The sequence below is a fragment of the Patiria miniata genome, unplaced genomic scaffold (assembly GCF_015706575.1).
Source record: "Patiria miniata isolate m_02_andy unplaced genomic scaffold, ASM1570657v1 HiC_scaffold_16, whole genome shotgun sequence".
In the NCBI taxonomy this organism is placed as follows: Eukaryota; Metazoa; Echinodermata; class Asteroidea; order Valvatida; family Asterinidae; genus Patiria; species Patiria miniata.
The window spans coordinates 10,294,037-10,315,344 of NW_024037054.1; the positions used below are offsets into that span (position 1 = coordinate 10,294,037).

The 21,308-nt window shown below is 39.5% G+C and overlaps 1 long non-coding RNA gene across 2 annotated transcripts in view; it reads left to right on the forward strand.

Annotated features, from left to right (window-relative positions):
• The window catches only part of LOC119722964, a 36,009-nt gene continuing 14,701 nt past the window's right edge, over window positions 1–21,308 (forward strand). Inside the window, exons 1-10 of one of the 2 annotated variants that reach the window (XR_005270504.1) lie at window positions 1–329; window positions 1,362–1,613; window positions 10,094–10,194; window positions 10,312–10,449; window positions 13,938–14,073; window positions 14,358–14,414; window positions 17,059–17,194; window positions 17,476–17,532; window positions 20,184–20,319; window positions 20,605–20,661. This is a non-coding gene — a long non-coding RNA (uncharacterized LOC119722964). The remainder of the gene's footprint in view (window positions 330–1,361; window positions 1,614–10,093; window positions 10,195–10,311; window positions 10,450–13,937; window positions 14,074–14,357; window positions 14,415–17,058; window positions 17,195–17,475; window positions 17,533–20,183; window positions 20,320–20,604; window positions 20,662–21,308) is intronic. The other variant, XR_005270503.1, reaches the window with a different exon arrangement.

Here is a 21,308-nt window from a genome sequence, read left to right on the forward strand (position 1 = left end):
CATTATGAAAACAACAAAACCGAACACGAAAATAATATAATGGCTATCACCGCTATCACCGCGACACTAAATCTCTAAACTGCATTTTTTTACAAAATGATACTGTTCATAAGGTTACAGAAGTAATTTCAGAATGATAGGGCGAAGGTACAGATGTAGTCCACTAGCTTGTTAGACTAGCGATTACCCATATGGGAAATTGTACTTTGTTGTGATGGTAAAGTTATGGGTGTCCTTCTATTGGACCTTTTCAGCCATTCCTGCATTTTTCTTTTCAATTTCAGTTAAATTGGTAAGATGGTGCAGCACAGGAGAATGGCAAGCTTTTTGTAAGTTGTAAAGATGACATTTGCCACATAATAAGGAGTTGTTTTTTGTGACATGGATCTGTGTTTTGTTTCTGTTAATTTCAGACTATTCTTTTGCATGAAACTTAAATGTTAAAGGGAATGTACATCATTGGCTTTTGCTGTAATTTTCAGAAATGAACTATTTGAGGGGTTAGTATAATAGATCAAATATTGTTTAACTGACATGATTGAAGTTTTGTGTTTTGAAAATGCTTGAAAAACCAAGAAAAACAAAAAATGTTTAAGTAGTCTGGTTCCCTGACTCCACTAAAGATAAAATGGATCAATTTATAGTTGTCGGAAAATTGTAAGGTATTAGGGAACCAGTCTAGCTTACCTGCAGCCGTTCATGAACATGTAACCAAAAGCAAACAAAATTTGGACTGGAAAAAAAAAATTTGGAGCAGTAGTTGAAAAATAGTTAGGTTTTTCCAACGGTGGTCGGCCGACTACCGTTGGAAATGTATACAAAAAAAAAATTTTCTTGAAAATGACTTGACACCAGGTGCCATAATTTTACAGGATGCTTTAGACTGTCATTTACCAACATCCTAGTTAGGTATTTCGTAAAAACTTGGTAGTTGTATTTTTCGATGTTTGCAAATGTTGTATATTGCCATTAAACTGCAGTGTAGTAGCTGTTGCATACATGTATACATGTAGCTAACACGAAGCTATGCTTGGGATTCTGATGATAACTCTAATATTTGTTGGTGCCAGGGCCAATTCCAACTTCAACTTGGAGCATGCATATTTTGCAAGTTTTGCCCCTCCAAAAGAGATGGAAGTCAAATAGATCAAACCCCAAAAGATGCATTTTTATTTCCAAATTGAACAGATGGTTCTTTTTCTCTATGGTTGGATTGTCTCATTTCAAAGTGACAGTCGATCATTCTGCCCCCATGAGTGAGGGATAGTATTATGTACATGAAGTAAGTGAAGAAATGAAATCAGCACTTTATTTCATTTCATGTCTGGAATATATGATTCTGTTTCTTTTCATTCATGTAGGTGCTTGTGCAGGTGTATGGGCAGGGCCCTGAGAATTACAAGACAGAAATGGCGACATTATTTTACAGTGGAACTGGACAAGTTCGTCAGAGGATTGTACCCAAATCAGCCCTTGGGCATATACGGATTTAGGTACTTGACAGCAACCAAAGAGAGATTCCTATGTGAAGTAAGACCAGAATGTGCTCGAAGCCTTAAAACACTTCAGAAGAAGAGGAACATTTATCTGTTGCCCAACAGAATACTCACTAGGTAAGGATTAAATATGACTTGAAGCTTTGCATGGCGGATGACATACAATAGACTAATTGCGGGTAACACCATGTGGAAAGAAATCTCTTCTGAGGACGGACGGAGCACACTGTCCGTAATGTCGAGTTCTACACTCAACCAACCAGTTCTTTTCAGAACCACACTTATTCCAAGAAGAGATTTCTTTCCACACAGTGTTACTCGCAATTTTGTCTATTTTGGGTAAGGATTATACAATTATTTTTTTTAATCCATGCTAAACATCAATGGTCCTATATGTATGCTTCCATCAAGTGCACCCATTTCTACAGCTCTTTTTCTCAAATAATTGTCAGTGTTTTTAATGCAAATAGTATTCAAGTGTGGTTATTGAGTGGTCGGGCACAACCCGACCACTCTTGGAGTTGTTACGATTAATCTTTCTTTTTTCCGTACAACACGTTTCCGCGGGTTTTCTCCTAAACAGTTTATGATATGAACTTGTAACGTTTGATATATATCGACCCTCATCCTAAGTGGTGCATATTACTCTGACGTCATTATGACGTCATCGGGTGTCAAATTACAAGCGATTTTAGCTGAAAAAGTGACAAATTATTTTTACCTATAACTCTTGAACAAAGTAATCAATGATGTTTGTATTCTGTAATCGAATAGACCATTAATTGAGTGGTCGGGCACAACCCGACCACTCTCTATTATTTTTACAATTACTCTTAATTTTTTTTCCGTACGGCACGTTTCCCCGGGTTTTCTCCTAAACGGTATATGGTATGAACTTGTAACTTTCAACATATATCGGCCCTCATCCCTAGTGGTGCATATTACTCTGACGTCATGATGACGTCATTGGGTGTCAAATTACAAGCAATTTTCGTTGAAAAAATGATGATATTCTTTCACCTATAACTCTTGAACAAAACGATCAATTGTTTTCCAACCTTGTAATCAGATAGACCATTAATAGATGAACTTTTTTTTGTCACGTACGTTAACTCGCTTGACCTTTACTTCCGGGTCTACCGGAAGGTTACAGTTAGGTCAATTCAAAACAAAGATTTTAGCCTGAAATCAAAACAAAGCAACAATTCTTCCAAACGATTTACGGTAAGATCATTAAACCTTGTGTAAACTTGTACCATGTAACGAAGATGTTGTAAATTTGTTACGTCATCATGACGTCATCAGGTATCAAATTACAAGCGATTTAAGGGCAACTTTTGACAAAATAGTTTGCGTTATATCTTTTAAACTAAATAGAGTATCGTGTTTGTTTTTTTCGTGAGGTTGTAGACTATGCCGTGAGAAACATTTCGTAATCCCGGACACAAAACCACATGACCTTCACTTCCGGTGTTACTGGAAGTGCAATAAAAAACGAACATAACTCAAAAGCGGAAGCATTTTACTACACACATCAAATTAGGAAAGTGTTTAGTGAGGAATGTCAGACAAATAAAACAGTGTGATGACGTCATTTTTCGAAAGGGCGCCCCCTAGCGGGACATAAAATAGCGTGAGCTTTCTTTAATTTGAAAACCATCCGTTCAAATTTTACCAAATAGTCCCTCGATATTCTTTGATTAACCACATATAACTTGGCAAGGTTTCCAATTCATGACGTCATCAGACCGGAAGTTACTTCTTTGAGAATTTGAAAACGAACATATTTTAAATGTAATTCTGTCAATTGATCCATGTCGATCTTAGCCCCAAAAAAGATATCCATTACAATGTTCACATTTGCTTCCAAATACTGTGTTGTCATCTAACCGGAAGGTGGGTGTTATGAATACATGCGTTATTTTACTTTAAAATGAACATCTCTTTCAGTTTTTGAATAATGACATCATCAACCAAGAAATAACTTGCATACATGTGTACATAGAATGCTTACTGAAATTGATCACACCGTTAAAGATGTATTTTTTTACTTGAAGATAAAAATAATTGATTTTACTGGAAATGATTTTATTTCGAAATCCTTTGTTCTTACATACAAATATTTATAACTTAAAGGAAACATGCAGTGGAAGTTCAGCTCATCTTGTTTTCATTCACATTACTATGTGTTGCAACAATACATACAAGATCTTAATACTTGTTTTCATTGGAAGTGACAAGAAAGTGGTAATTTTTCAATTATTAGGAAATCCTTTCATCAACATATAAGAGGGCGCTATTTTGCGTTTGTCACACAAGGTACTCCTTGCCAAAGGTGCGTTATGAACAGTACAAAAATTAGTCCTTCAAAATTACCCACAAAAATTTTTTGAAGAAATATTTGCCACTATGATTGTCCAAATAAGCTGTTTTACATGATAAACAATAAAAAGTGGAATATACTCCAAGAAAATAAAGAAAACTTTGACATATATTTGTATACATAAAGCTATGGAGACACTATACGGTTCTGGCTTGAATGACATCACGCTTTGGCTCGTATGGAAATTTTCATGAGCATAAAAACTTAAATGTTGACATTTCTCTCTTTTACTGCTACAACGGAGGTGGAAACTTCATAGTTACATGGCAAGAAAGTTGTTTTAAATGTATATTTAAGTTAGATAAATCCTATTACATGTTCCCATTACCTGGACCGTGTTTCATAAAATAGTTGTCTACCCGACCACTCTGCGTTTGTAACAACAAACGCGAAACTCTAGTTGATATTTTATTTTTTTTTGTCGCGTACGTGTAGTTGCTTGACCTTTACTTCGGGTCTACCAGAAGGTCAAAGTTAGGTGAAATAAAAATGAAGAAATTAGTCTGAAATGAACAAAGCAAATTTTTTTTCGAACGGTTTACAGGATTATCATAAAACCTCATGTGAACTTGTACCATGTTACGAAGATGTTATAATTTTGTTACGTCATCATAACATCATCAGGTATCAAATAACAAGCGATTTGATGGCACGATTTGACAAAATATTTTGACCTATATCTCTTGAACTAAATAGAGTATCGTGTTTATTTTTTTCGTGCAGTTGTAGACGATGCCTTGAGCAACATTTCTTATTCCCGGGCACAAAACTGCTTGACCTTCACTTCCGGTGTTACCAGAAGTGCAAGAGAAATTGAATTTCACTCTAAAATGGAAACATTTTTCTACAGACAAATACATTATGGAAGAGTTAAGTGAGGAATGCAAAACACGAAAACATAATTTTGACATCATCCAACTAAAGGGCGCCCTCTAGCGACACTTCAAAACAGTTTTTATCTTTTAACCACAAATGAATTTGCAAGGTTTCATAATCATGACGTCATCAGACCAGAAGTTACTGTAGAAAGAATTCAACTATAATCATTTTATTTTTAATTTCAATCCATCGTTATGATCCCTGTCTCATGACTTTATTGCCCCAAAATATGACATCTGTTACACTTAATATTGTCCTTTTACTTCCAAATACTATGACGTCATCAAACCGGAAGTTGGTTGTTATTATTACCAACACTTAATTTCGATATTTCCATGCGTTATTTTTACTTAAAGATTATCAAGTGTCCTCTCTTCCCTTTTTTGACTGATGACATCATCAAACCGAAAATAACTTGTACATGTTCCTAAATGTTTACTGAAATTGATCATACATGTATCCTAAAAGACGCATTCTTTTTGTACAAAATAATTGGTACTGGAAATGATAAAGTTCTCGATCCTTTTTTCTGACATGATAACTTAACTGGACAATGTCTATTGAAATAGTTGTCTACCCAACCACTCTGCGTTTGTAACAACAAACCCGAACCTCTAGTTATCATAATAACTGTAATGGGGGTCATAATTTCCATGAATCACTGTAAATGAAAACCTTTTCACAAATGAAAGAAATTTGAGATTATAAAAAAGTTCTTTTTCTCAGCCAAAATTAGGCCTCACGTTATGTTTGTGCTGATGCGTTCACTATATTTCTGCATCCTGCATGACCAATATTTTAATTACTTTTTCTAAATTTAATAGGAAAATTAAAAAATCGACAGGAACTTTTCCTTCTTTCCCTATAGTCATCACCCACTTCTTTTATTTTCTGTAACTGTAATTAAGTCATTATGATCTGTCTTCTCCAATGAAAGAAACAGGGGGAATTATGCTTGATGGACTGATACATGGTTAACCCATATCCCCAACTTCTATATGTTTTTACATGTACTATGAATCTTCATGAATCATTATTATTATTATTGTAAAAACAACAAATATAAAGCAATAACAGAGAGAGAAAAAAGAATAAAATTAGGTACAAACACTACTTAGAAGGGACATAAGTGATACAAGAACAAAAAAATAACAGGACAAACCTAAACCCGCATGGGCAAGGGCTGGTAAAAGCAACACGAATCACTATGAGTTTTGAAGGGTTTGCATGGTGGAAAGATACTAAGACAAGATAAGTTTGCGGTAGGACCATGTGAATAAATATCTTTTGTGAGTATGTGATTCTGAAAAGAACAGGAGGGACTCAACGTTTCGAACAGTATGCTCTGCCCGTCGTCAGGAGAATGAGGATTCCATCTATGATGTTATGTACGTTATAAGGATGGGTGCGGTGAGGCGTGATAAGGATGCAAACTAGTGAAGCTCGAAACCGGTGAAGCTGAGAAGGATGCAAGTCAACTGAGGGATGCTGGATGATCACTGGAGCATGTCAGTACACAGTGAGGGGGCAAAGGGGAAGGAGCTAAGGGTATAGGTGACCCATAGGCGATAACTGAGTTGTCCTAGGGTATAGGAGACCCATCGGACTTGGACTTGAGGATTGGGCGCCAGATGTCGCTGATGTAGAAACCGATGTCTTGTGGAACAGTGTTGTGCTTGACGATCTCGATGTTTTCTCTGATGCATTGGGGGCACGAGCGGTCGATGCTAGTGAGTAGTTCTGCTTGGCTCCAGTTGATCTGGTGGTCCTCGGTGTGGGAGTGTTTGACGATGGAAGATTTCTCGAAGTCCCCCTTCCTGCCATGGGCTTTGTGTTCATTGAGTCTGGGGGGGGGGGGGGGAGGTCCCTGCCAGTCTCGCCAATATACACTTTGCCACATTGACATGGAATTTTGTACACCCCTGGTCTGCATTCTGGGTCACACCGATCCTTGTGTGAAGTCAGCAGGTTTTGCATCTTCAGAGCGGCTTTGTGGAAGACTGGAATTCCATGCTTGTGGAGGATGCGTTGGATGTCATGAGAAGTGGTGCCTAAGTAGGCAAGGATGATGGAACTAGGGGCCCTAACTAGTTGGCTTTGGGTACAGGAGACCCTACGGGCGGGAATGGTTCTTGGGTCTTGTGTCTTGACTTGGCTGGGCTGGTATCCGTTGCACTGCAGTGCTGTGGTGATGTGATGGAGTTCTTGAGGGAGTTGTTCCTCGTCGCAGACGAGGACTCGGTTGACGGAGAACTTGATCCTTGGGTGGTGAAAAGAGTTGCTGAGCTGTGGGTGGGCTATCTGGACACCTCAACGTCAAGAAATAAGATGTTGTCATCTCTTTCTTGTTCCATGGTGAACTGGATGCTGCTGTGAAGCTTGTTGAGGTGTTGCAAGAAAAGCTGGAGGTTGTCTTGCCCGTGTTACCAGATGACAAAGATGTCGTCCACGTACCGGAGCCAAACCTTGGGTTGGTGATCTGCTGTTGCGATGGCGGTCTGTTCAAGTTCTTCCAAGTCAGCCTGAACTGGGGATATAGGAGATCCAAGCCTGAACCGGGGATATAGGAGATCCCATGGAGGTTTCAGCCGACTGTTCAAAGAATTTGTCCCGCCATCTAAGGCTGGATGAGTTGACACATGTGAGGAGCAGGTCTTGAAGCTGGTCAGGGGTGAGGTCGGTGCGGTCTTGGAGAGTGGTGTCTGCTTGAAGTCTGTCCTTGGCGACAGTGCAGGCGTCTGAGGTGGGAATGTTGGAGGGAGACGACATCAAAGCTGACCATGATGTCATCCGGCTGGAGGGTGAGGTCTTGGATGAATGCTGCAAACTGGTTGGAGTTCTTGATGCACTCACTAGCATCGACCGCTGGTACCCCGACGCATCAGAGAAGCCATCGAGATCATCAAGCACAATACTGTTCCACAAGACATCGGTTTCTACATCAGCGACATCTGGCGCCCCATCCTCAAGTCCAAGTCCGATGGGTCTCCTATACCCTAGGACAGCTCAGTTATCGCCTATGGGTCACCTATACCCTTAGCTCCTTCCCCTTTGCCCCCTCACTGTGTACTGACATGCTCCAGTGATCATCCAGCATCCCTCAGTTGACTTGCATCCTTCTCAGCTTCACCGATTTTGAGCTTCACTAGTTTGCATCCTTATTACGCCTCACCGCACCCATCCTTATAACGTACATCGCATCATCGTTGGAATCCCTCATTCTCCTGACGACGGGCAGAGCATACTATTCGAAACGTTGAGTCCCTCCTGTTCTTTTCAGAACCACATATACTCACAAAAGAGATTTATTTACATGGTGCTACCGCAAACTTATCTTGTCTTAAGAATCACTATAGTCCTTAGACTTGCTAGCCCTCATGCTGGCAAAGGAAACGTTAAACATTGATATAAAATATATAAATATATATATATTATATGTATACACAAACATTAAATTAGAGATAAACAAAACACACACATATTTCACAACATGAAAGATTAAACATACCCAGAAGTATAAACTACAAGTACAAACAATCACCTGAATAAACACTCACTAGACAGAAGACACATAGCCACAAAAAGGACCATACAAACCGAAAATAGTCAAACCGCCAAGACACACATTCTGGAATTTGTATCCTTGTGGAGTAATTTCTTTGTTCTTGTGTACTTAAGTTTTCGAGTTTGAAAGTGCTCCCTTTTTAACCAGAACTAATTTCCTTGGCTGAAGTTCGAAATTGATATCCCTTACATAAAATACTTCAATTTGCGACTGATCAACACACCTTGAGAATTCCTAAAAACAAAACTACTAGCATAAACTCAAGGTATTTATTTATTTAGGTTAAAAAAAATAGTGGTAAACTACAAGTTGGTACTGCATGTGCAAATTATAGGTAGTTTCTTCACACATTTAGTGTTGAGATTTCAGCTATAACATGATTTGGTGACTTTATTCTGAAATCAATCTATCAGTATGTACAAAATTACCTTTGACACTCCTAGATAATTAAAGCATCAATCTTTTAACTGCTAAGAATAGTATTGATCAAAATAACCTGTGTGGGAGGTTTGCTACTCGGTACATTTACTGTTGATTTCTGCACACTTCCCCTTCCAAAAAAAATGGTATGCACCATCATCACTACCCTTCAGCAGTTCAGTGTATTTTTTCTAACGATGAATTGCTTCATGTTGTTTTTGAACAGGACAGCCCAACACTAGTTATGTAACAGCTGCGAACCAGACCACTAACCACCAGGCTTAAACAGAAACAACTACAAAATGACTATGTAAAATTAGCCTCCCCCTTCAAGCATACATGTTATACATTCTCATGCAATTGCTTATAAGAACGGAATTGGCTCAGGAAAACAATGTTATGAATCATTTTGTGTGTGTGCAAAATTGGCTTTTATTGTAATGCAACAAGGCTTGACCATCTTTTATGGTGAACACTATTTCAATTTTGTTTTCAATGTTCTATTTCAATGTTCAAAAGTGTACATCTGGAGATGAGACGTTTCACTTGAGGGATTATTTGTTTAGTTTTTGCAGGTTATTGATTCTATTGAATAGTTGGGGAGATTTGGACTTGACAAGTGTTGTGAGGGTAGAAGGTTTTATTTGCAGATCAGTACCATTTCCAGGATTTTCAGTGAAAGGGACTGATGCAGTAGTATTTTAAACACAATAGGTTTGCACAAATTGCAAAGGGCAGGGCATGTTGCTATTTTATTTATTTTTATTTTATTTCTTTCTGGTAATGAAACCAAGGATTCCTCAAAAGTGCCCTAGGCACTGTAGCCTGAAAGCCTGACGAAACCTGTAGAGAGTAGACAATGAGAAAATATTACAGTTTTAGAGGTGGGAGGAAAAGCACAGAGGAATATTTGGGGAAAACCCACAGAATCAGGTAGGGACTGAAAACCCAATCCACATATTGGCCCAGGTGTGATTCGAACCCGGGTCACAGCGGTGGAAGGCGAGAAAAGTACCGCTACGCCAGTCAAGGTGTCTATTAGGTCCTTTTGTACGTTTGCACACTTAGTGGTTGATGCTGATGTTGATACCGATTCTACCTGGAATGACATCAAATCCTGTTTGCTGAATGCATGTGATGCTGTCTGTGGTTGGACCAAAGGTGGTGGTGTAATAAGGTGGATAATGTAGTATAACCAGGGTCACAGCGGTGGAAGGCGAGAAAAGTACCGCTACGCCAACCTGATTCCCCAATCTGCTGAATATCAATGAAACGTCAATGAAGCCATCTTAGTATTCAATAAATAATCCACACGATCCACTTTCACGATATCTGCTGTTGTTTTTATAGGTTGCTGCTACTGTAATCAACATGTAGAATATGATCGAGGTCGAAAGCAAGCATTCAGATATGTTGACTTGGGTATCTTGTCTGAAGAAGACAGTGAAGAGGTAGCTATGTCATTAGTGCAAGTTTCAATAAGGATCAACTTCAGCCTAACTTCAACCATCCTGCACATCCAGGCACATCAGTCTTATGTGTTTCTTGATCCATCTCATATTATCAAGCTCACCAAGGAACCTCCTGCACAAGTTTATTGCAGTGAAGTGGCCTGACCAAGGAGTCATCCAGTGGGAAATGGTGGAGCGTCTTAACAACCTTCAAGCAACTCAACAACTTCAACTGGCTAACAAAGTCACCAAGAGGTGAGTTGATTATGCAAGTATTTCTTATGCACACACAATTTGAGAAAGCTGTATATCGGTAAGGAAATTGTTTTGTTTATCAAAAGTACATAATGTTGCTTTTAAAAATAAGCAAGTGCAACCAGTTATTTATGTTCCCTAGTTTGGTGAAAAAAAAGGTTAAAAGCCTAGTATGCACTTCCCATTTCAGTGCTTTAGATTTTAGATGAAAATAATACAGGAGGGGAAAACACCTACTTTAGCAGTCCAAGAAAACTTGGGCCGTGCAATGGGAGACAATTACTTAGATTTGTCCTTAAAAAGCCTGTCTATCGATATGGCTTACTTTAAGTTTGCTTAAAGGAGTGATAATCCACGGCTTTCAGTAAACAAAATCTGAAACATTATATTTGTCAAATTCACCAATATTTTTATAAATATTTGTATAGCTTTTGTATTCATTTTTTTTTTACATGACCCACTTAGCTATGACAAGCAATAATCTGAATAAGTCATTAATCTGCAAATCAATGTTCTAACTAATGAATATCTGATTGGTATAAGTGAAGTGACCTAACTGGGCATGTTAGACAAGCTTCAGCAGGTTTTGATTGTCATCATGGCGGCCGCAGGTTTAAGCTTCTGGTCAATCTGGTGTGCGAGCTTGGCTTTGCAAACCACAGAAGCCACGTTCCATCCTGCAAAAGAGACGCATTTGGAAACTGCATAAGCCTGAAGTCCGTGTGGAATAGGAGAGGTCAGTCAAGGTGTCTATTAGGTCCTTTTGTACGTTTGCACACTTAGTGGTTGATGCTGATGTTGATACCGATTCTACCTGGAATGACATCAAATCCTGTTTGCTGAATGCATGTGATGCTGTCTGTGGTTGGACCAAAGGTGGTGGTGGAATAAGGTGGATAATGTAGTATAACCAGCAATGTTTACAGTGTCATGGAATATAGGTTGACCCCCACTGGGATAGCCATATTATTATTGGAATAGCACACCGGAGACTAGATTGCTTAGGTGTTAATCATCATGGTGTACGTTGCAAACCAGGATCCAGTTTCCATAGTTTATCAACCATGACTTGTAAATCATGATTGCACATTCATTCTGTGTAATTCTTTGAGGTTCAGGGAAGAAAGGCATGACACTTGATGATAATTGCTTGTTCGTACAAAGCTCTTGAGCTTTGTATCCATTATAATGGAATACATCTGGTTGAAGGTAAAGATCGACGGACACCTGCTTTTGTTTTACTGTCTGCTGAAGACAAACCGATTTCGTGACATTCACCCGCTTACTTAATGCAAGTGCTGGGTGACCTCAATGTGCATTTTGAAGGATGGCTCCCACACACAAAAGGAAACAATGTCGCAGGGAGGAAGGCTTTGTTTTTGCTGTTGCAACGGTCTTTGAACAAATGGTGGAGGAGCCTACACCCTATGCAACCAGCGCTGATGGGTCTGCTTGATGGCTCCTTGTTGAACGTTGTTGTTGTTGGCTCCTTTTTTAAACTCGCTGTTTTCCTCTAAATCGGTGTCGAGCGAACCTGATCGGCATCTTCCAAACTGATGATGATCCTGCATCCCCGCACTCCCCCTTGACTACGTCAGCTTCTATCCAAAATGGTTGGAACCAAACTCCTTAAACTGGACATCACCAAAGCAACCTGGGCCTGACCTCGTCCCAGCTATCGTCTTTACCTGAAGCGATGCGGTCCTGAGCTAGCCACAGGGATCAATCTGTGGGCCCAACTCTGTTTCTGGCTTACATCAACCATATCGGGAAGGAGGTGCAGTTGTGTCAGGTCCTGATGTATGCCGACGACACAAGAATTTTCTGGTCATTTCATTGTTTTGAGGAGAGAGCACAAAAAGCAGTAGAAATGAGGAAGAACTGAAAGATGTTTACGACGAAAGCCTGGATCTGCGATTTATTTCCTGTAAACACATCGCCAATAGGCAAATTTACTCTTTAGTTATTCTAAACCAAACATCTTTGTAATTCTGGACTCGAGGAATATGTAAACGAAATTTCGGCTTTCTCCATCTGTTAAAATTATTCAAACAAATTGTTGTAATTTGTTTCTGTATGGTAGCAGTAGTTCATACCCTGTGCTTCAGTGCAGTTGTATTGCAATGAAGATGAATAACAACACAGTGAATTGACAGGGTAGCATTCGCATGCATATCCTGAAATATGGACCCTCATCAACATGACAATTTTTTAACAGTGTGAGGACCAAGTCTCAGCTACGTGAAATGACCGGGTGATGGGGAGATGGCCGCTTTTAATAGACAGCACCAAAGGGGAGGTCATTCTCTAAATGAATCTCAAAATAGGGATATAGATAATTCATGTCTGCTTGGTCCGGTAAAATTTGAATTGTAAATGGAAAAACAACCTAAAGCAAACTCTGTTGGCATGAAATATAAACCTGTCTCTTTGCCTTAAAAAAAAGAAGAAGAAAACTCACAATAAAACTTGCATTTTGCATATAAAAACAAAGTGCCAAAATAAAGTAAAATTAGCTTCAACCAACCACACCGCAACTTCTACTCACCAACAGCCCACACATATGTACGGGAAGCCTCTTCCGGCTGCCGTTTGTGAGTACACTGCGTTCTTGGGTAGCAAACATCCATGCTCTGCTGGGTTTTTCACAACATGCTTTTCTACTATCTGAATAAGAAGTGTACATCTTGGGATGAGAGCTTTCAGACAACACGAGTTACTTGGAGACGTCAAGTGTTTGATACGGGCTTACTAGTTACTTGCACAGGCCAGCCACTTCAATTGAACCGACGTCTTGACCCTGTCTCTCCTCTGGTCGCAGATGATTAAAACCAATAGGGTGAGGTTGACTCGGCGCAAATCTCCTTCACTTTAGTCACGCAAAGGTGCCGTAAATATAGTTTTTCACAGACTTGTGTTTTCTTAAAAAGAATTTTTTTTTTGCTAAGAAAATAGCAAGGAAGAACCGGATTTGTGCGATACTAATAAATTGTTGATACTAATAAATTGTTGGAAAATTCCAAAGTATTCCAAGAAAGTTGCCGCCGTGAATTAGGGTTATCAAGGGGAGGAAGATGGGATTTGCTATCAGCATCAACCGGGCCGTTCCTCGATCATTCAGCTGATGAATCTTTTTGAAAACATTGTATTTTCAACCAGCTGCCTAGAGCGTATTTGTTAAGTTTGTTTTCCTTTTTTTGAAATTTAATACGCATATGGGGAGTAAAATCAGTTCCATTGCTGGGTTGAGAGTCGTTAAAGCAACGCGGTGCGAGTCGTTAAGCAACGCGGTGAGAGTCGCTAAGATGCGTGGTAAGACTCGTTTAAACGGCACGATGAGAGTCGTTAAAGCAACGCGTTGAGAGTCGTTAAAGCAAAACAACACACTTCACCAATGCATGCCACTTAATAGCAGTGTTTTAGAAAAATATGAAAATATGCTGAAACAGTTTCCTTTACAACATTGTCTCTGACATTCATTCCCACAGTTGCTGCAAAGCTTTGGCTTCTAGCATAGCTTCCAGTGACTCTACTTTGACACAGAACTGAAATGGCAAAGTTTCTGCGATGATACTGTCTTTTACGATGAGGTTGTGGCATCTTCGTAGTGGTTTCTCACATTCGGTAAGAATTCAATTTGTTTTTTACTAGCTCGTTCCTTGGGTTTTAAAACTTTGTAAGCTTTTCGGAGGGGGGGGGGGCACTAAAGGCAACTTATGTGATTTTTTGGGGGGCAATTCAATATTTGAAATGGGAGGGGGGGGGGCACCGGGGGAAGGGGAGCACAAGAAGGAGCATGAACATCCACTGGGGCGCACGTGCCCCCATATCCCCTTCCAAAAGATAATAAATAGCAGAAAATTGTGGTTCAATAATTGGATAATTGCCTGTTTTTTTTCTTTTCCCAGCTATAACGCCCATGTTAGCTGTCAGTGCCAGGAGCAGCCTCAGTGGCAACTTTATCGGTAAGGAAATTGTTTTGTTTATCAAAAGTACATAAGGTTGCTTTTAAAAATAAGCAAGTGCAACCAGTTATTTATGTTCCCTAGTTTGGTGAAAAAAAGGTTAAAAGCCTAGTATGCACTTCCTATTTCAGTGCTTTAGATTTTAGATGAAAATAATACAGGAGGGGAAAACACCTACTTTAGCAGTCCAAGAAAACTTGGGCCGTGCAATGGAGACAATTACTTAGATTTGACCTTAAAAAGCCTGTCTATCGATATGGCTTACTTTAAGTTTGTTTAAAGGAGTGATAATCCAAGGCTTTCAGTAAACAAAATCTGAACATTATATTTGTCAAATTCACCAATATTTTTATAAATACTTGTATTGCTTTTGTATTCATTTTTTTTTACATGACCCACTTAGCTATGACAAGCAATAATCTGAATAAGTCATTAATCGGCAAATGAATGTCATCAATGTTCCAACTAATGAATATCTGATTGGTAAAGTGAAGTGACCTAACTGGGCATGTTGGACAAGCTTCAGCAGGTTTTGATGGTCATCATGGCGGCCGCAGGTTTAAGCTTTTGGTCAATCTGGTGTGCGAGCTTGGCTTTGCAAACCACAGAAGCCACGTTCCATCCTCCAAAAGAGACGCATTTGGAAACTGCATAAGCCTGAAGTCCGTGTGGAATAGGAGAGGTCAGTCAAGGTGTCTATTAGGTCCTTTTGTACGTTTGCACACTTAGTGGTTGATGCTGATGTTGATACCGATTCTACCTGGAATGACATCAAATCCTGTTTGCTGAATGCATGTGATGCTGTCTGTGGTTGGACCAAAGGTGGTGGTGGAATAAGGTGGATAATGTAGTATAACCAGCAATGTTTACAGTGTCATGGAATATAGGTTGACCCCCACTGGGATAGCCATATTATTATTGGAATAGCACACCGGAGACTAGATTGCTTAGGTGTTAATCATCATGGTGTACGTTGCAAACCAGGATCCAGTTTCCATAGTTTATCAACCATGACTTGTAAATCATGATTGCACATTCATTCTGTGTAATTCTTTGAGGTTCAGGGAAGAAAGGCATGACACTTGATGATAATTACTTGTTCGTACAAAGCTCTTGAGCTTTGTATCCATTATAATGGAATACATCTGGTTGAAGGTAAAGATCGACGGACACCTCCTTTTGTTTTACTGTCTGCTGAAGACAAACCGATTTCGTGACATTCACCCGCTTGTTTCTGTATGGTAGCAGTAGTTCATACCCTGTGCTTCAGTGCAGTTGTATTGCAATGAAGATGAATAACAACACAGTGAATTGACAGGGTAGCATTCGCATGCATATCCTGAAATATGGACCCTCATCAACATGACAATTTTTTAACAGTGTGAGGACCAAGTCTCAGCTACGTGAAATGACCGGGTGATGGGGAGATGGCCGCTTTTAATGGACAGCACCAAAGGGGAGGTCATTCTTTAAATGAATCTCAAAATAGGGATATAGATAATTCATGACTGCTTGGTCCGGTAAAATTTGAAATGTAAATGGAAAAAACAACCTAAAGCAAACTCTGTTGGCATGAAATATAAACCTGTCTCTTTGCCTTAAAAAAAAAGAAGAAGAAAACTCACAATAAAACTTGCATTTTGCATATAAAAACAAAGTGCCAAAATAAAGTAAAATTAGCTTCAACCAACCACACCGCAACTTCTACTCACCAACAGCCCACACATATGTACTCTTCCGGCTGCCGTTTGTGAGTACACTGCGTTCTTGGGTAGCAAACATCCATGCTCTGCTGGGTTTTTCACAACATGCTTTTCTACTATCTGAATAAGAAGTGTACATCTTGGGATGAGAGCTTTCAGACAACACGAGTTACTTGGAGACGTCAAGTGTTTAATACGGGCTTACTAGTTACTTGCACAGGCCAGCCACTTCAATTGAACCGACGTCTTGACCCTGTCTCTCCTCTGGTCGCAGATGATTAAAGCCAATAGGGTGAGGTTGACTCGGCGCAAATCTCCTTCACTTTAGTCACGCAAAGGTGCCGTAAATATAGTTTTTCACAGACTTGTGTTTTCTTCAAAAGAATTTGTTTTTTGCTAAGAAAATAGCAAGGAAGAACCGGATTTGTGCGATACTAATAAATTGTTGATACTAATAAATTGTTAGAAAATTCCAAAGTATTCCAAGAAAGTTGCCGCCGTGAATTAGGGTTATCAAGGGGAGGAAGATGGGATTTGCTATCAGCATCAACCGGGCCGTTCCTCGATCATTCAGCTGATGAATCTTTTTGAAAACATTGTATTTTCAACCAGCTGCCTAGAGCGTATTTGTTAAGTTTGTTTTCCTTTTTTTGAAATTTAATACGCATATGGGGAGTAAAATCAGTTCCATTGCTGGGTTGAGAGTCGTTAAAGCAACGCGGTGCGAGTCGTTAAGCAACGCGGTGAGAGTCGCTAAGATGCGTGGTAAGACTCGTTTAAACGGCACGATGAGAGTCGTTAAAGCAACGCGTTGAGAGTCGTTAAAGCAAAACAACACACTTCACCAATGCATGCCACTTAATAGCAGTGTTTTAGAAAAATATGAAAATATGCTGAAACAGTTTCCTTTACAACATTGTCTCTGACATTCATTCCCACAGTTGCTGCAAAGCTTTGGCTTCTAGCATAGCTTCCAGTGACTCTACTTTGACACAGAACTGAAATGGCAAAGTTTCTGCGATGATACTGTCTTTTACGATGAGGTTGTGGCATCTTCGTAGTGGTTTCTCACATTCGGTAAGAATTCAATTTGTTTTTTACTAGCTCGTTCCTTGGGTTTTAAAACTTTGTAAGCTTTTCGGAGGGGGGGGGGCACTAAAGGCAACTTATGTGATTTTTTGGGGGCAATTCAATATTTGAAATGGGAGGGGGGGGCACCGGGGGAAGGGGAGCACAAGAAGGAGCATGAACATCCACTGGGGCGCACGTGCCCCCATATCCCCTTCCAAAAGATAATAAATAGCAGAAAATTGTGGTTTAATAATTGGATAATTGCCTGTTTTTTTTTCTTTTCCCAGCTATAACGCCCATGTTAGCTGTCAGTGCCAGGAGCAGCCTCAGTGGCAACTTTATCGGTAAGGAAATTGTTTTGTTTATCAAAAGTACATAAGGTTGCTTTTAAAAATAAGCAAGTGCAACCAGTTATTTATGTTCCCTAGTTTGGTGAAAAAAAGGTTAAAAGCCTAGTATGCACTTCCTATTTCAGTGCTTTAGATTTTAGATGAAAATAATACAGGAGGGGAAAACACCTACTTTAGCAGTCCAAGAAAACTTGGGCCGTGCAATGGAGACAATTACTTAGATTTGACCTTAAAAAGCCTGTCTATCGATATGGCTTACTTTAAGTTTGTTTAAAGGAGTGATAATCCAAGGCTTTCAGTAAACAAAATCTGAACATTATATTTGTCAAATTCACCAATATTTTTATAAATACTTGTATTGCTTTTGTATTCATTTTTTTTTACATGACCCACTTAGCTATGACAAGCAATAATCTGAATAAGTCATTAATCGGCAAATGAATGTCATCAATGTTCCAACTAATGAATATCTGATTGGTAAAGTGAAGTGACCTAACTGGGCATGTTGGACAAGCTTCAGCAGGTTTTGATGGTCATCATGGCGGCCGCAGGTTTAAGCTTTTGGTCAATCTGGTGTGCGAGCTTGGCTTTGCAAACCACAGAAGCCACGTTCCATCCTCCAAAAGAGACGCATTTGGAAACTGCATAAGCCTGAAGTCCGTGTGGAATAGGAGAGGTCAGTCAAGGTGTCTATTAGGTCCTTTTGTACGTTTGCACACTTAGTGGTTGATGCTGATGTTGATACCGATTCTACCTGGAATGACATCAAATCCTGTTTGCTGAATGCATGTGATGCTGTCTGTGGTTGGACCAAAGGTGGTGGTGGAATAAGGTGGATAATGTAGTATAACCAGCAATGTTTACAGTGTCATGGAATATAGGTTGACCCCCACTGGGATAGCCATATTATTATTGGAATAGCACACCGGAGACTAGATTGCTTAGGTGTTAATCATCATGGTGTACGTTGCAAACCAGGATCCAGTTTCCATAGTTTATCAACCATGACTTGTAAATCATGATTGCACATTCATTCTGTGTAATTCTTTGAGGTTCAGGGAAGAAAGGCATGACACTTGATGATAATTACTTGTTCGTACAAAGCTCTTGAGCTTTGTATCCATTATAATGGAATACATCTGGTTGAAGGTAAAGATCGACGGACACCTCCTTTTGTTTTACTGTCTGCTGAAGACAAACCGATTTCGTGACATTCACCCGCTTGTTTCTGTATGGTAGCAGTAGTTCATACCCTGTGCTTCAGTGCAGTTGTATTGCAATGAAGATGAATAACAACACAGTGAATTGACAGGGTAGCATTCGCATGCATATCCTGAAATATGGACCCTCATCAACATGACAATTTTTTAACAGTGTGAGGACCAAGTCTCAGCTACGTGAAATGACCGGGTGATGGGGAGATGGCCGCTTTTAATAGACAGCACCAAAGGGGAGGTCATTCTCTAAATGAATCTCAAAATAGGGATATAGATAATTCATGTCTGCTTGGTCCGGTAAAATTTGAATTGTAAATGGAAAAAACAACCTAAAGCAAACTCTGTTGGCATGAAATATAAACCTGTCTCTTTGCCTTAAAAAAAAGAAGAAGAAAACTCACAATAAAACTTGCATTTTGCATATAAAAACAAAGTGCCAAAATAAAGTAAAATTAGCTTCAACCAACCACACCGCAACTTCTACTCACCAACAGCCCACACATATGTACGGGAAGCCTCTTCCGGCTGCCGTTTGTGAGTACACTGCGTTCTTGGGTAGCAAACATCCATGCTCTGCTGGGTTTTTCACAACATGCTTTTCTACTATCTGAATAAGAAGTGTACATCTTGGGATGAGAGCTTTCAGACAACACGAGTTACTTGGAGACGTCAAGTGTTTGATACGGGCTTACTAGTAACTTGCACAGGCCAGCCACTTCAATTGAACCGACGTCTTGACCCTGTCTCTCCTCTGGTTGCAGATGATTAAAACCAATAGGGTGAGGTTGACTCGGCGCAAATCTCCTTCACTTTAGTCACGCAAAGGTGCCGTAAATATAGTTTTTCACAGACTTGTGTTTTCTTCAAAAGAATTTTTTTTTTTGCTAAGAAAATAGCAAGGAAGAACCGGATTTGTGCGATACTAATAAATTGTTGATACTAATAAATTGTTGGAAAATTCCAAAGTATTCCAAGAAAGTTGCCGCCGTGAATTAGGGTTATCAAGGGGAGGAAGATGGGATTTGCTATCAGCATCAACCGGGCCGTTCCTCGATCATTCAGCTGATGAATCTTTTTGAAAACATTGTATTTTCAACCAGCTGCCTAGAGCGTATTTGTTAAGTTTGTTTCCTTTTTTTGAAATTTAATACGCATATGGGGAGTAAAATCAGTTCCATTGCTGGGTTGAGAGTCGTTAAAGCAACGCGGTGCGAGTCTTTAAGCAACGCGGTGAGAGTCGCTAAGATGCGTGGTAAGACTCGTTTAAACGGCACGATGAGAGTCGTTAAAGCAACGCGTTGAGAGTCGTTAAAGCAAAACAACACACTTCACCAATGCATGCCACTTAATAGCAGTGTTTTAGAAAAATATGAAAATATGCTGAAACAGTTTCCTTTACAACATTGTCTCTGACATTCATTCCCACAGTTGCTGCAAAGCTTTGGCTTCTAGCATAGCTTCCAGTGACTCTACTTTGACACAGAACTGAAATGGCAAAGTTTCTGCGATGATACTGTCTTTTACGATGAGGTTGTGGCATCTTCGTAGTGGTTTCTCACATTCGGTAAGAATTCAATTTGTTTTTTACTAGCTCGTTCCTTGGGTTTTAAAACTTTGTAAGCTTTTCGGAGGGGGGGGGCACTAAAGGCAACTTATGTGATTTTTTGGGGGGCAATTCAATATTTGAAATGGGAGGGGGGGGGGGGCACCGGGGGAAGGGGAGCACAAGAAGGAGCATGAACATCCACTGGGGCGCACGTGCCCCCATATCCCCTTCCAAAAGATAATAAATAGCAGAAAATTGTGGTTTAATAATTGGATAATTGCCTGTTTTTTTTTCTTTTCCCAGCTATAACGCCCATGTTAGCTGTCAGTGCCAGGAGCAGCCTCAGTGGCAACTTTATCGGTAAGGAAATTGTTTTGTTTATCAAAAGTACATAAGGTTGCTTTTAAAAATAAGCAAGTGCAACCAGTTATTTATGTTCCCTAGTTTGGTGAAAAAAAGGTTAAAAGCCTAGTATGCACTTCCTATTTCAGTGCTTTAGATTTTAGATGAAAATAATACAGGAGGGGAAAACACCTACTTTAGCAGTCCAAGAAAACTTGGGCCGTGCAATGGAGACAATTACTTAGATTTGACCTTAAAAAGCCTGTCTATCGATATGGCTTACTTTAAGTTTGTTTAAAGGAGTGATAATCCAAGGCTTTCAGTAAACAAAATCTGAACATTATATTTGTCAAATTCACCAATATTTTTATAAATACTTGTATTGCTTTTGTATTCATTTTTTTTTACATGACCCACTTAGCTATGACAAGCAATAATCTGAATAAGTCATTAATCGGCAAATGAATGTCATCAATGTTCCAACTAATGAATATCTGATTGGTAAAGTGAAGTGACCTAACTGGGCATGTTGGACAAGCTTCAGCAGGTTTTGATGGTCATCATGGCGGCCGCAGGTTTAAGCTTTTGGTCAATCTGGTGTGCGAGCTTGGCTTTGCAAACCACAGAAGCCACGTTCCATCCTCCAAAAGAGACGCATTTGGAAA